Source organism: Nyctereutes procyonoides, unplaced genomic scaffold (genome assembly GCF_905146905.1).
Source record: "Nyctereutes procyonoides isolate TBG_1078 unplaced genomic scaffold, NYPRO_anot_genome, whole genome shotgun sequence".
In the NCBI taxonomy this organism is placed as follows: domain Eukaryota; kingdom Metazoa; phylum Chordata; class Mammalia; order Carnivora; family Canidae; genus Nyctereutes; species Nyctereutes procyonoides.
Window position 1 is genome coordinate 2,346,493 of NW_026575117.1, and position 16,268 is coordinate 2,362,760.

The following is a 16,268-nucleotide window of genomic DNA, read 5'->3' on the forward strand; positions in this document are numbered from 1 at the left end:
CTGGGCCTCCAGAGTCATTCATTAAACTGCTCATATTCATTCCTACTCATCATTCTCCTTATAGAAATTGAGTAGTTGAATACCTTTATCTACAAAAAAGGTAGGATATGGTGAACTAAGCAGCTGTTTGAGACCAAAGGAACATTGAAAATAAAAATGCAATTTCTCAGTTTATTCATTTCACAAGATTGAACCATATCCCTTTCATATTTTTGCAAGATATCTTCCTGAAATATGTAATTGCTATGGGTGCAAATCTATCATCTATTCATTGTACAGAGAAGGAAAAAAGAAGAAAGAGTTGAAGTTGCCTTTGGATGAACTTTGTGTTGTCTTTCTCCCTTTCTCTTTCTCTGTAGAAATGTTCAGTCCTCCCTTGCCATTTACAAATCTTGCTTGGTCACATGTCTATGTCTTTAGAAATTCTACATTAGTGTCTTATTCAAGAATGTATCTCCTGTTGAGCCTGGACAAGTGTCGTATCTCTTATCTTTCAGCCTTAGATTACCAAACAACACTAGTATATTTTTATCAAGAAGATCCTAACTTTGGGGACTTCTTCTCTTGATATGATGCAGAAAGATACAAAAGTCCTCCCATTCCATAATGACAACAACAAAGACAAAATAAAAATCATATTTTTCTATGGGACACACGATGGATGGAGTGTGCAAAAAACCTTTGATGGACTGAATTCCAGTGGAAAATGTGCTCTTTGTAGTTGAGCACAGAGCCCAAATAGCTCAAGACTTGGGGCAGGAGGCTGGCCTGGGGTCCAGACAAGAAGAGAGAGCCTGAAATAACAGAGACTTTGAGAAGAAGGACAAATTTAGATGAAACTTAGGTGACAGTGTGCGCTGGCAAAACAGGATAGAATTTGGAAGCCTCCAATGCAAAACCAAATTATTTTGCCCAACAATTCCCATCCTCTCCAGAATTTTGCTGAGAAAGTGGTTGTGAGGAGGGCCTGGAAATCAGAGATACATTGTAAGATGCCACATATTTTGTAATAGCTAGATTCTAGAGTTTTAATATAAAAGTAGATAAAAAATACTGAAACTACAGCCCAACCCTGTCCCACCTCAAATATTAGCAAGATCTAAAAGGCACTCGTGGTGAAGAGTTCAGTTAATTGCAGATGAATTCAATCTAAAGCTATGGCCCCTTTCCAGCTCAATTTGATTCTAAGGGAAATATTAATGATCAGCTTATCACATGGCCATGAGGAGGAAAGGGGTTACAGTCCCAAGAAAATAAACAAAGAGAAGCAGAATGAAAAATATTATACTTGAACATATACTATCCTCTGTTTCAAATTCTATTTTGTCTGATATAACTATAGCTACTTCAGCTTTCTTTTGGTTTCCACTTGTATGGAATATCTTTTCCTGTCCCTTCACCTTCAATCTGTGTGTCCTTATAGACACAATCTGTGTGTGTATATAACAGCTAAAGTTATATACATACAATCACATAATGATAAAGGGGTCAATCTGACAAGAGGATGTAACATTTGTAAATATTTATGCACCCAACATAGGAGCATATAAAGCAAATATGAACAGACCTAAAGGGAGAAACTGACAGCAAGGCAATAATAGTAGGGGACCCTAATATCCCATTTACATCAATGCATAGATCATCTAGACAAAAATGATAAGGGGACATCAGCCTTAAATGACCCATTAGGGCAGCCCGGGTGGCTCAGTAGTTTAGTGCTGCCTTCAGCCCAGGGCCTGATCCTGGAGACCCAGGATCGAGTCCCATTTCAGGCTCCCTGCATGAAGCCTGCTTCTCCTTCTGCCTGTGTCTCTGCCTCTCTCTTTCTCTCTGTGTCTCTCATGAATAAACAAAATCTTTTAAAAAAATGACCCATTAGACCAAATGGACTGAACAAATATATACCTAGAACATTCCAACCCAAAACAATAGAATATACATTCTTCCCAATACACATGGAACATTTTCCGGAATAGATCATATGTTAGGCCATAGATCATATGTTAGACAATGCAAGTCTTAATAAAGAGAATTGAATTCATATCAAGCATCTTTTCTGACCACAATGACACAAAACTAGAAATTCTGCAAAGAAAACTGGAAAATTCTCAAATATGTGGAAATTAAACAACATGTGCTAAATAATTAATGGGTCAAAGAAGAAATAAAAATTTTTTAAATACCTTGAGATAAAATTAAAACATAACATCAAAGTTTGTGGGAAGCAGCAAAAGCAGTTCTAAGAGGGAAGTTCATAGCAATAAATGCCTATCTTAAAAAAGCAAATAAATAGCTTTCCACCTAAGAGAACTAGAAAAAGAGAACAAGTGATGCCTAAGGTTAGTGGAAGGAAGGAAATAATAAAGGTTAGAGCAGAAATAAATGATAGAGGGATGAAAAAGAAATAGAGAAGAAGATCAATAAAACTAAGAGTTGGTTCTTTGAAAAGAAAAATGGAATTGAAAAGACTCTCACCAATAGAAAAAGAAAAGAAAGAGAGAGAGGTCAAATAAACAAAATCAGAAATAAACCTACACATATTTGGTCACATAATATATAACAAAGGAGCCAAGAATCAATAATGCGAAAAGGACAGCCTCCTCAATAATGGTGCCGAGGAAACTGGATATTTACATGCAAAAAATGAAACAGATCATGATCTTACATCATAGAAAAACATTACCTCAAAATAGATTAAAGACTTGAATATAAGACCTGAAACCACAAGACCCCAGAAGAAAACATGGGCAGGAAGCTTCCTGACACAAGTCTTGGTGATGATTTTTTTAATCTGGCACCAAAATCAAAAGCAATCAAAGCAAAAACAAATGAGACTACATTAAACTAAAAAACTTCTGTGCAGCAAAGGAAACCAAAATGCAAAAGCAACTCCCCAAATAGGAGAAAATATTTGCAAATTGTACATCTGATAAGATGCGTCTATCCAAAATATGCAAAGAACTCCTACAACTCCATAGCAAAATAAAGGAATAAATCCAATTTAAAAATTGGCGGAAGATCTGAATAGATATTTTCCTAAGGAAGACCTACAGATGGGAGGTCAACATCAGTAGTCATTAGGGAAATCAAATTAGAACCACAGTGAGGTATTTCTACATATCCTTTAAAATGGGTAAAATTAAGAAGACTCACTGGGCTGATGAAATTTATGCATCAACTTGACCGGGCCATAGGATACTCAGGCGGCTGGTAAAATATTACTTCTGAGTGTGTTGTAGAGATTGTTTCTAGAAGAGGTTAGCATTTGAACTGGTGCACTGAGTAGAGCAGAGGAAGGTTAAATTGGCTCTCTGTGCCTCACTGCCCTGGCTGAGACATGGGTCTACAGCCCCTCACCTGGGGATCACACCATCAGTGCTCTGGGTTCTCAGGCCTTCGGACTCAGACTGGAAGTCACATCACCAGCCTTCTGGGTTCTCCAGCTTGCAGACAGCAGTCTGTAGGACTTTTCAGCCTTCCGCCGTCCCATGAGCCAGTTCTATATAATAAAGTTCATTCTAGCTATCCATGTATATATCCAGTTGGTTCTGTTTCTCTGGAGAAACCTGACTCATGGTCCCAAGTGTTGGCAAGGATGTGAAAGAACCGGAACTCTTACACACTGCTGGTATATATGTACCTAAAATGGTTGCTGTAAACTGAACATTTATGTCCTCCTAAAATTTGTATGTTGAAACCTAACCCTTAATGGTATGGTATCAGGTTGTGGGGGCTTTGGAAAGTGATTTGATCTTGAGAATGGAGGCTTCATGAGTGGGATTAGTGCCCTTATAAAAAAAAAAAAAGGCTGCAGGGAGTATCCTCCTCCTTCCACCATGTGAGGACAGTGCAAAGACAGCCATCTACAAACCAGGAACAGGGTCCTCCTGACACCGAATCTGTGGGCACCATGACCTTGCACTTTCTAACCTCCAGAACAATGAGAAATAAACTTCTGTTGTTTGTAAGCCACTTGGTTTACAGTATTTTGACACAGCAGCCTGAATGGACTAAGATAAGATTACAAGCACTTTAGAAAACAATGGCAATTTCTTAACAAGTTTAACTTCACCTACCACAAAATTCAGTTCTTCTATTTCCAGGCATTTACTAAAAAGAAATGACAGGATATATCCGTACAAAGACTTGTACATGAATGTTCGTTGCAACTTTATCTGTAATATCCCAAAACTGGAAACAACCCAAATGGACAAATTGTGTTATATTAATACAAGAGAATACTACTCACTAGTAAAAAACAGTGGCCTATTAATATAGGTGAACATATGCCAACATGCCAACATGGGTGAATCATAGTGTAATCATGCCGAGTGAAAGAAGCCAGATTCAAAGTATATTCTAAGTTCTAGTTACAAAAATATTTTAGAAAATACAAACTTATCTATAGGGACAGAAAGCCCATCATTAGTGACTTGTTTGGGGGATGGGTGGGACAGGTGGGTAGGACCACAAAAGGCACAAAATAACTTTTAACTGTGATGGATGTGCTGAGTACAGTAATTGTTTTGTGGTGTATATATATGTAAATATATATATGTATACACACACATTAAACTAAGCATATTTCAGAGTCTCCTACACCTATTTTCTTGAGTAGCAAGCACTTTGGGAACCTAAAACTTAATTTGCATTGTGTTCAATTTTTGTTGCAAGTATGCTGATTGACTAAATATCCCCAAATGTCATACTCATTATTATTATTATAATTATTATTATTATTTATTTATGATAGTCACATAAATATGAGAGAGAGAGACGCAGAGACATAGGCAGACGGAGAAGCAGGCTCCATGCACCGGGAGCCCGATGTGGGATTCGATCCCGGGTCTCCAGGATCACGCCCTGGGCCAAAGGCAGGCGCCAAACCGCTGCGCCACCCAGGGATCCCCCAAATGTCATACTCTTAATATTACTGTTAGACATTTTATAGAATTGGTGGCGCTTTTTCTTAGAAAATCGTGGATGATATATCATCTAGTGATTCCAAAGTCCCTGAACTATTTTTTTTAACTTTTCTTTTTTTTTTTTTTTAAGATTTTATTTATTTATTCATGAGAGACACAGAGAGAGAGACAGAGACATAGGCAGAAGGAAAAGCAGGCTCCCTCCGGGGAACCCGATTGTGGGACTCGATCCCAGGACCCCGAGATCACACCCTGAGCCAAAGGCAGACGTTCAACCACTGAGCCACTCAGGCGTCCCCCCAACTCCTTGAACTTTTATCAAGTAGTCAATACACCTGATGTCATCAAGCCTCCAACATAATTTCTAAATTTCCTTTTTACATGAGCTCTGTGCAATAAGCACATTGTGGTGTGTGGTTTGAGTGAGAGCATCTATAATGATAAAAGGGACATGCAATCTGCTTTAAAGATGTAGTAATAATAAAACTTTCAGGAACCTAACAACATAGCATTTACATTCATGAAAAAAAAGTTGCTTGAAATACAATTGGAATTTGTCAGAAGAATGGCCATGTTTCATTTTATTCAAATTGACCTGGCCATACATTTTCATGATGGGGTCCCGGGGCCAGCTCACTGTCGTGTTTCTTTCTAATTTCTTCTTAGTGGAGCATTATATCCACAAACAGCTCAGTCAGAAGTCACTTTCTAGTGCCTAGTTCCTCTCTCACCAATATGTCATAAAGCTTAATAGACTTGCCTACATGTGGAAACCAATCAGTTCTATTAATGATTACACATTACATTTAAGAAACATACAAATCTATATTTTTCTATCAGTAATAAGAATTAATTAGTATTGATATACCTACCTCCTAACAAAGTGAAATATTAGCATTTATTTCTCTCAGTAAGGAGTGTGGAATGATCTCCACACTGTGAACTCTACTGGTCAATTCCTTGTTGTCCTCTCTCTAGAATAATACTATAATTTATCATCCAAACCAAAGGATGTTTGAGATTTAAAAATGCACTTAGCTAATTAATACTATTTGATTTTTTTGAAATATTAATATGTTGGAGGATGGATTGATTTTTATTATAATGGTGAACTGGAAAAATAGTTTCATAAAAATATTTTCAAAAAATTAGACACAATTTTAATGAAAATTGAAACAACTGTGCTATATCACATACTTGATTGGCCAAGAAAATCAGCTAATATCAAGTGCTACTGAGGAATGGGGAAAGGAAGAGCTCTAATGTACTGTCAGCAGAGAGTATAAATTTTTGCATAACAACGAATTACATCTACAGTTGAATATTTGCATAAATATTTGCATAGATGCTTGCATAAATTATGTCTCCTCCCCTTCCTATTCTCAGGTCCAAAGTGTGACTACAGTAAAAGTAAATCTGATATCTTGGTTCCTTTTTTTTCTTTTGGAATTCAAGATATATTGTTATGCTATTGTTTGAACAACCTGGAAGCTTACTTTGTATTTCTTTTTATTTATGTTATTTTTAATTTTTAGCCATTTAAAATTTACTTGTAATGAGTATTTCATGATAGGAAAAACTCTACATGGTATTTTGGAGTGAAAAAAGCAGATAACAAAACAGTGCATATGACATTACATTATACACAACATGCATGCCCTGCGTGGCATGTGATGTCATCTCAGCACACAGACACAATGTAGGATTGTTTTCTTCATGTTGTCTTTTATTTATTATTTTTTTAGAGGTGCAGACCTGAAATTTAATTTTGACATTTTTTGTGTACACACATTGAGACAATTTTTTGGCTTGCTTGTTTCCCCACTTTGCTTTTTAAGTAGACAAAAAAATAACAAATTTTACTGATTTTGTTTTGATTTGAAAGATTTGTTTTTCCTTAACAACCAATAAATTGTATTCAAAACTTGTTTTGACAAGTAGTATATATGTTTGGTGTTTTCCCCTTAATTTTCCTGTCAAGCTTTGTGGAATCTCTTAATAAACATTTATTACCTTTCCTAAATTTATCTTAAAGTTCGTTGGAGCACGAGAATTACTTTTTAAATACCCTATGACATAAATAAACAAATAAAAAAAAATAACAGATTAACAGCATAAATTCCAACCAGAGGACTATTCAAAACAGAGCTCAGAACTTCTTAGAAATATATAATTGTATATTTTGCCACCTGATATTTATGTAGCAAAATGTTTTACACTTGCATCATTTTAAAATAGGTATTTGACAAAATTTTTTTAATTTGTATTTAAATTCAATTAATTCACATATAATGTGTTATTGGTTTCAGAGGTAGAGGTCAGTGATGCATCAGTCTTATATAACACCCAGTGCTCATTCCATCATGTGTCCTCTTCAATGTCCATCACCTAGTTACCCCATCCTCCCGCCCCCATCCCCTCCAGCAACCCTCAGTTTCTTTCCTATGATTAAGAGTCTCTTATGGTTTGTCTCTCTCTCAGATTTCATCTTGTTTTATTTTTTCCTCTCTTCCCCTATGATACTCTGTTTTGTTTCTTAAATCCCACATATGAGTGAGATCATATGATAATTGTTTTTCTCCGATTGACTTATTTTGATTAGCATAATACCCTCTAGTCCCATCCACATCATTGCAATTGGGAAGATTTCATTTTTTTTCGATGGCTAAGTAGTAGTTCATTGTATATACACCACAACCTCTTTATCCATTCATCTGTCAGTGGACATCTGGGCTCTTTCCATAGTTTGGCTGTTGTGGTCATTGCTGCATAAACACTGGGGTGCAGGTGCCTCTTCAGATCATTACATTTATGTCTAGGGGGTAAATACCCAGTAATACAATTGCTGGGTTGTAGGGCAGCTCTATTTTTACTTTTTGAGGAGTCTCCAAACTGTTTCCCAGAGTGACTGCACCAGCTTTTGCATTCCTACCAACAGTGTAAGAGGGCTCCCCTTTCTCTGCATCCTCATCAACATCTGTCATTTCCTGATTTGTTAATTTTAGCCACTCTGACTGGTGTGAGGTGGTATCTCATGGTTTTGATTTGTACTTCCCTGATGCTGAGTGATTTTGAGCATTTTTTCATTTGTCTGTTGGCCATTTGTATGTCTTCTTTGGAGAAATGTCTGTTCATGTCTTCTGACCATTTCTCATTTGGATTATTTGCTCTTTGGGTTTCGAGTTTTGTGAGTCCTTTATAGATTTTGGATACTAGCCCTTTATCTGATGTGTCATTTAGAAATATCTTCTCCCATTCTGTAGGTTGCCTGTTGGTTTTGTGACTGTTTCCTTTGGTGTGCAAACGTTTTTATCTTGATGAAGTCCCAGTGGTTCAGTCCAATTTGAATTGCATCTCAGTTAACCTATTTTTAATTTCAGTTTGATTAGATTTCAATTCTGCAGTAACAAAGTCTCTGGAGTCCTTTATGCTTTTTTTTCCAGAGCCACCAATAACTTTATAATTGTGCTTCTGAATTGAATTTCTGATATCAAATTTAAATCCACATTCTGTGACTCTGTAGCAGAGAATATTGCTTCCGGTTCTTTCTTTTGTGGTGAATTCTTCCTTTTAGTCATTTTGTCCAGTGCAGAGTGGCTATATGAGTGAGCTGAGTCAAAAATATCAACCATGACCTAAGTAGAATGCACCTAGATGATTCCAAAGAGATCAGAGACCAGAAAATAAAAGCAAAAGAAGAACAGAACAAAATAAAACAAAGGGATCACTAATGGGAAAAACAAATTTTAAAACAAAGTAGTAAAGATAAAAAACCAAAAACAAAGAAGAAGAATAAGAAAAAGAAAGAGAGAAAAGAAAAGAAGGAGAGGGGTGATGGTGGTGGTGAGGAAGTGGTAGTGGAGAGAGAATGTAGTCTCCCTGAGGGGACCTGGAAGGTGATCCTCTTGGTTCTGTGTGTATTTTGTTCTGTATGTTAGAAGATGCCCAGTCCCAAATTTATATAAACCAGCAATACTTATATAAAAGACCAAAACTGACCACAAAAACATAAACTAGATAAAAGAAGGGGGCAGAATGGGAAGGAAGAGAGAATATAATCTCACAGAATGAACCACCACGGTGTTCCACTTGGTTCTGCATGTATTTCTGCCATGTGTTAGAAGGTACTAACTTCCACTATTGTAAAACAAACGAGAAAGAAAAAAAAACAAAAAACAAATACCCTTATCTCATATATCTACCAAAATTAAATTGCATACATTGAAGGGAATCCAGAAGTGAAAAATCTTAAGAAATGTAATTGTAGAAATACGAAGGTCAAAAAGGAAAAAACTTGGGCAGCCCCGGTGGCACAACGGTTTGGCACCACCTTCAGCCCTGGGTGTGATCCTGGGGACCCAGCATCGAGTCCCACGTCAGGCTCCCTGTGTGGAGCCTGCTTCTCCCTCTGCCTCTCTCTCTGTCTCTGCCTATGAATAAATAAATAAAAAGGAAAAAACTTAAAAACGAAGAGTTGGTAAAATATTGTAATTGAGGTGTGAAAAAGAAAAAATATTGGAAATCTGTAGTCTGATATCAAAATGAGTCATAAGGGGGGGTGGAGCGGGGGGAAGAGACCTTCTAGTTCTATGTACTACTTTCCCTCAGTCCTGGAGCTTTCCGGTGCTGCTTGTTCAGTAAACTTGCTTTTCCCTTGTTCTTTCAGCAGTTCTTCTGGGGGAGGGGCCTGCTGTGTGGACTGTCAGGTGTGTGTGCCTGGACGGAGATTCCCCCACCCCCACCCCCCTGCCAGGTGCTGGGTTTAGTGTGGGCTGTTCACCCCGTGAGGCCTTTGTTCCCCAGAGGCCCTACCTCTCCCAGGTGCAAGGTGAAATGAAGAGAAAAAAACTTGGCGGCGGCCAGGCCTCCAGCCCTGGAGTCAAGCTCCCCACGAGTAACCAATCGCAGTCTCCCAGCAGCACTGGCCTAGACGCCCGGGGGCGCGGGGTGCTGATCCGCACAGCTGGCCACCCCCGCCCTGCAGGGGAGTTCTTGCTGTCCTGTGCCCTCCTGTTTCTGCCTTTCCCTGGGGAGCTCAGGATCGCCAGCTCTGTCCACTTTGGCACCCTAGACCTGGGGCCCTGCGCCTCTGGCCCCGTGCTCCTGGGGACCCTCCCCAAAGGGAAGAGGACAGCCCCCCCTGCACCCGCCTTCCGGCTGTTGCCAGGCTCTAGGCCTAAGTCACTGGCTTCTCCCAAATGCCTGGAGGGCTGGGGTGCTCCAGACTTTACCGAGATTGGACAGTTGTTGCAGTGAGCTTGCTCCCTGGCGCCCCTCCTCTTATAGTGACTCCAAGAATTTTTTTTTTTTTAAGATTATATTTATTTATTCACAGAGACACACAGAGAGAGGCAGAGACACAGGCAGAGGGAGAAGCAGGCTCCATGCAGGGAGCCTGATGCAGGACTCGATCCTGGGACCCAGGGATCATGACCCCGGGGTCATGCCTGGAGCGGAAGGCAGATGCTCGAGGACTGAGCCACTCCCTGGGCCCTGTGACTCCGGGAATCCTGAGGCTTCCCTGCTCCTCCTGTGATTCTACCCAATTTCCCTGCTAAACACTTTTCCGTCTGGGAAAATTCGGACACAGATTTTTAAAGTTCCCTTTTGTCCAGGGCTGGGCTTTCACCGCCCTGCTTTACCCTGCTAGTCTTGGTTCCTCTCTCCCGCATTATTTCTTTTTAATTTTTTTCACCTTCCCACCTTGTTAGAAGCGAAAACTTTTCTCTCTGTAGCATCCCAGCTGTTCTCTCTTTACATCTCAGGTCGAATTCGTAGGTGTTCAGGATGTTTTGAAAGTTATCTAGGTAAGTTGGTGAGACCAGATGAGTTGAGGACCCTACTCCTCCACCAGCTTGCCAGTGTCCTGTCTCCTTCTGTTTTGAACAAGATCCTAGCTGGATGGAATATTCTTGGCTGCATGTTTTTCTCACTTAGCACCCAGAATATATCATGGCAGTTTACTGCCACTCTAATGTTTCTACCCTGTAGGTCACAGACCTCTTATCCTGGGCTGCTTTCAGGTTTTTCTCTTTGTCTCTGAGACGTGTAACTTTCACTATTGTATGTTGGAAGGTTGACCTCTTTTTGTTGATTTTGAGGGGGTTCTCTACCTCCTGGACATGGATGCCTGTTTCCTTGCCCAGATTAGGGAAGTTCTCTGCCGTAATTTGCTTCAATATGCCTTCTGCCCCTCTCTCTTTCCTCTTCTGGGATCCCAATTATTCCGATATTATTTTGCTTTATGGTATCACTTATCTCTCTACTTCTCCCCTGGTGATCCAGTAGTTATTTATCCCTTTTCCTCAGCTTCTTTATTCTCCATCATCTTGTCTCCCTGATCACTAATTCTCTCTTCTCATTTGTGCTAGCAGCTAAAGCTTCCATCTTTTATTGCATCTCATTGATAGCCTTTTTTATTTCAACTTAATTAGATTTTAGTTCTTTTATTTCTCCAGAAAGGGATTGTCTAGTGTCTTCTATACTTTTTTTCATGGTCAACTAGTAGCTTTATAATTGTTATACTGAGCTCTAGTTCCAACATCTTACTTATGTCCATACTGATTAGGTCCCTGGCAGTCAGTACTGCCTCTTGTTCTCTTTTTTGAGATGAGTTTTTCCATCTTGTCATTCTACACAGAGAAGAATAGATGAACGAGAGAACAAAATGCTAAAATGGCAATAACAACCAAAGAGAAATATACACTAAACAAATCAGAAGAAACCTGAAACTGAAAGAGAGAGAGAGAGAGAGAGAGAGAGAGGGACTATAATCAGACAGGTGAACAGAATAGACAATACACTAGATCCTATGTGTATTTTGGTCCATTTGTTTGAAAACTAGATCCCAAAATTGTAACAAAAGAAAAAATTCTATGTACAAAATTACATACAATGAAAGGATAGAATGTAACTGTAAAAATGAAAATTAAAAGACAAAACAGGGATCCCTGGGTGGCGCAGCGGTTTAGCACCTGCCTTTGGCCCAGGGCGCGATCCTGGAGACCCGGGATCGAGTCCCACGTCGGGCTCCCGGTGCATGGAGCCTGCTTCTCCCTCTTCCTGTGTCTCTGCCTCTCTCTCTCTCTCTCTCTCTCTCTCTCTCTCTATCATAAATAAATAAAAATTAAAAAAAAAAAGACAAAACAGAGACAGAGAGAAGGAACATAAACAGACAGGTAACCAGAACAGAGCAATACATTATATCCTGAGTGTAGTTGGGTCAGTTTGTTAGAAGAAACTACATCTTGAAATTGTAAGGAAAGAAAAACATATATTTATGAGAATGAAATTAAATACATTGGAAAGATAGAATGTAATTGTAAAGACAAAAATTTAAAAAGATTTTAACAAAACAAAAACAAAAAAAAAAAAGAAGAAACAAACAAACAAAGAAGCAAATATGATCAGACGGGTGAAGAGAATAGAGCCATACATTAGATCCTGGGTATGTTTTGGTCCCTTAGAAGAAACTGCCTCCCAGAGTTACCAAGAGAGAAAAACTTATACAAGATAAAATTAAATACGATGAAAAGGTAAATGTAATTGTAAAAATGAAAATTTACAAAGATTTTTTAAAAAGTTGATAAAATAAATTGGTTGAAATAGGAAAGAGACAAAAATTAAAAATGAAAGATTAAATTAAAGAATTGTGGTGAAAACCCCCACAAATTCCACATGCTGTATCCCCCTAGCGCTGGAGTTTTGCAGTTTCCGTGATAGGCCAGCGTGGTCTTGGCTGCGTGGCCCTGCTAAGCCGGGGAGGGCCCAGCTGCCCGGATTCTCAGGCGTCTTTGCCCGGCTGGCATGGCTGCCCCCCCAGGGGCAGGCTAACCTGTCTGCTCCCACTGCTCCATGTGGCTTTTGTCCCGAAGCTCGGATCCCCCTCCTCAATGCCCTCAGGGGAAAGCAGTCCATCTCTCCCGTCTCCCTGGTCCCCCCAGCCTGTGACCCAGCATTTCTATCTCAGGCTCGCCACCCTGCCTTAGGTCCCCAAGCCCTGCAGACTCCTGCGGTACCCGCCCCCAGGTTGCTCCCCCTGGGGGGGGACAGGAGGGAAGCTGAGGTCCTGCGGCTTGCTGGGCCCACAGCGACGCCGACTGTGCCCGTCGGTGGTTCGTGGAGACCCCGATCGAGAACCCCGGCCTGGGCCCGCTCACGGCGCCAGCCTCCCCGCTCTGAGGCTGGGAACCCTGCCGCACTCGGGCACCCGTCTCCTGTGACCCCGGGGACCCTGACACCACCTGTCCCCCCAGGACTCTGCCCCCGCTTAGCCACCTGAGCCCCTTCCAGGCGGGGAGGTCTCTCACCTGAGCGCTTCTGAAAGCTGGGACGTGGCGCTCCGGGGCTCCCCAAGCCCTGGGCCGCAGCCGGGGCTCCCCCCCATGGCCTTTCTGGGGTTCACTTCACACGCCTCCTACCTTGCAGAAAGTGGTGGTTTTCTGTGTGCAGAGTTGTAGCCATACTTCCGTGGATCTCCAGTTGAGCTGGCAGGTGTCCGGAATGATTTCGAGGTTACCTACCGAGCCCCTGGGACCGGGCAGAGAGGGCCCAGGATGGCAGCGGGGTAGGCCCTCTCTGGGTTCTTGTCTTTCTCTCTTTCTTTTTTTTTTTATTTTTTTTATTTATTTATGATAGTCACAGAGAGAGAGAGGCAGAGACATAGGCAGAGGGAGAAGCAGGCTCCATGCACCGGGAGCCCAACGTGGGATTCGATCCCGGGTCTCCAGGATCGCGCCCTGGGCCTAAGGCAGGCGCCAAACCGCTGCGCCACCCAGGGATCCCTCTTTCTCTCTTTCTAATCCTAAACTGCAGTGTCTTGTCTTGGGCTGGAAACGTTCTACTTCATTCCCATTATTACTTCAACTTCCGTGGGTAAAATAAGCTTACCCTCCCCACCCCTGAAGTCTGAGTTTGGCGCACCTCCTCTGTGCTCGCCGCGCACCCCCTTCTGCCCCGTTGAGGTGACTGCCCGTGCAGGCTTGCCCAGCCCAGGCCCACCGGAATCACTGATGGCATCGCCTGCTTTCCACCTGGGCCCCTGGGTCACACGCTGTCTACGTGGGGTCGAGCTGCAACCGCCTGTGCTAGTTGTACCTCCCACTGGAGGACGAGCTCTGACACTTAGCAGGAAGTTCATGACTTCGTTGAGTGAATGAAGTGTAGAGTAAGATCAGGAGTCTTCCTTCCTGCAGGGAACCTGGACTAGAACCGGCCATCAACCCTCAACGGGCTTCCTTGTCTCCAGGGAAGGGGCCAACTCTCCGCCAGCCCGTCGGGGTTGTCAACCGTGTCAACTGCTGCAGCTTCAGTCAGCCCGTGACTAAGTCCTCCGTTGGACCAAGGAGAGGTGCTGGTGATGCTGGTGTGGGGTGGACCGTATGGCTACATCTCCCTCTTGTGGCTGCTTCTTGGAACGCGTCCCCAAAGCCTTTCTGGTTACACACGCTGTAGGTTGGTGGTTCTGAACATGTCAACCCAGATTTTGTTTGGGTCAGAGGTAGGCTTTGGACATCGAACTTTTTAATTTTTTAAAAAATATTTTATTTATTTATTCATGAGAGACACAGAGAGAGAGACAGAGACACAGGCAGAGGGAGAAGTAGGCTTCATGCAGGGAGCCCGATGCGGGACTCGATCCCGGGACCCCCAGGGTCACACCCTGAGCCGAAGGCAGCCGCTGGACCACTGAGCCCCCAGGGGCCTTGCATCAGTACGGTTTTCAGGGCTCCCCAGGCAACTCTAATATTTATGTCACCTTGGGAATATTGGCAGGTGCGGACCGGTGCTGCTCTCTTCCCTGGGGGAGGCTGGCTCCCCACTTTGGTGACTGGAGGCCGCAGAGCGAACCTGGCCCACACCCTAGGAAAGGGACCGCGTCACAGCTCACCCAGCCCAGTGGGCCACCTCAGTGTTCGACGGCTGCGGAGCCCCGAGGCTGCCCAACGTGTCCTGCCGGCTGCTATGTTAGGAACCCTCCAGGTAACACAAGCCAGAGGCCAGATTCCTTGATGGATTCTCCAAAGTTTATTTATTTCCAGGAGGTAGAAGCAAAAACTCAGGAAGAGACGTAACTTACTGCGATGAGCGGTTCCTCAGCCCGTCTGTCTGTCCGGCCAGCACCAAGCATCCTAAAGAGGCCTGGGACGATACCGCGCTGTGCTCCCGGAGCACCAGCCCCTTAAAACCAGGAGTGGCCTGTTCCTCTTGGGTTCTCCTGAATTCACACATCTCAGTCAGAAGAAAATATTAGAAAAGAAACACGGGGAAACGGGGCTCTAAAGTCTAGATTTCCCTTTCTAGACCCGAGGAGGGGAAGGCTGTACGCCACGGGCCGCGCCCTCGGGAAAGGGAGGGAGCCCAGGGCCCCCAGCCTGCCGGGCGAACACGACGTCAGGTGTCACTCGAGGGGCACCTGAGAGTCCTCCAGTCGCAGCCACCCTCCTCAGTGGGGTCTGGAGCCCAGGCCAGGGAGCGCTCAGCGGGGGCATCTTCTTTCCCTTGTTGTCTCCATCGCTTCACTGGGGAGAACTGGGCTGCAGGAGAACCCCGGGGGCCGGAACCGACCTGCTGGAACAATCCGGGTGGCCTCGGGGACGTAGGGGACGAGTGCTCCTAACCGCAGGCTCACAAATCCTTCGTGGCAGCTGCCTCAGATTTTGAGAACAGACTGCTAATGAGCCTGCGGTCCTAGGTCCTACGGGGGTGGCAGGGTCAACCTCTTTTAAAACTTTAATCTGCTCAGCATCCAGCCTCTAATCCCACCTGCTTGTGTTTGCAGAGTTCCCCAGGTCCTAGGCCGTGGGGCGCAGCCCCCACCGTGCGAGTGGGACGAGTGGGACGGGTCAGCTCCCAGCTCCCAGCCCCCTCCGGAGCAGAACGGGGTCACTTGACCCGCACCCGGCCCCTCAGCCCCAGACTCTGAATTGGAAACCACAAAGGCAGGCAGAGGGGATGCTGGAGAGGTCACTCGGGTGCCGGCGGTGCAGGAGCAGCCTCGAGGCCCCGAGGCCCGCGGAGGCGGGGAGGCCCGGGGGGCCCAGGAGGGCCGCTGGTGCCCACATCCTGGGGCACGAGATGGGTGCCCTGGTCGCAAGGCTGGGAGCCTGCCGGTGGCTTCTGAAGCCGCGGCCACTAAAGTCGCACCGGACCCCATTCAACCAATCAAAGTGCTTAAACAGAAGCGAGTGGGCCTGAGAGCAGAAAATAAGAATATAGGGCTTTACTTATTAAAAAAAAAAAAAAAAAAGTCATTCTGTCTGCAGTCTGCAATTTAAGTAATTAAGCATTCAATTATTTGGAGCAGTTGGGTTACAGTAGGTTCATTTTCTACTTGAGGATAAA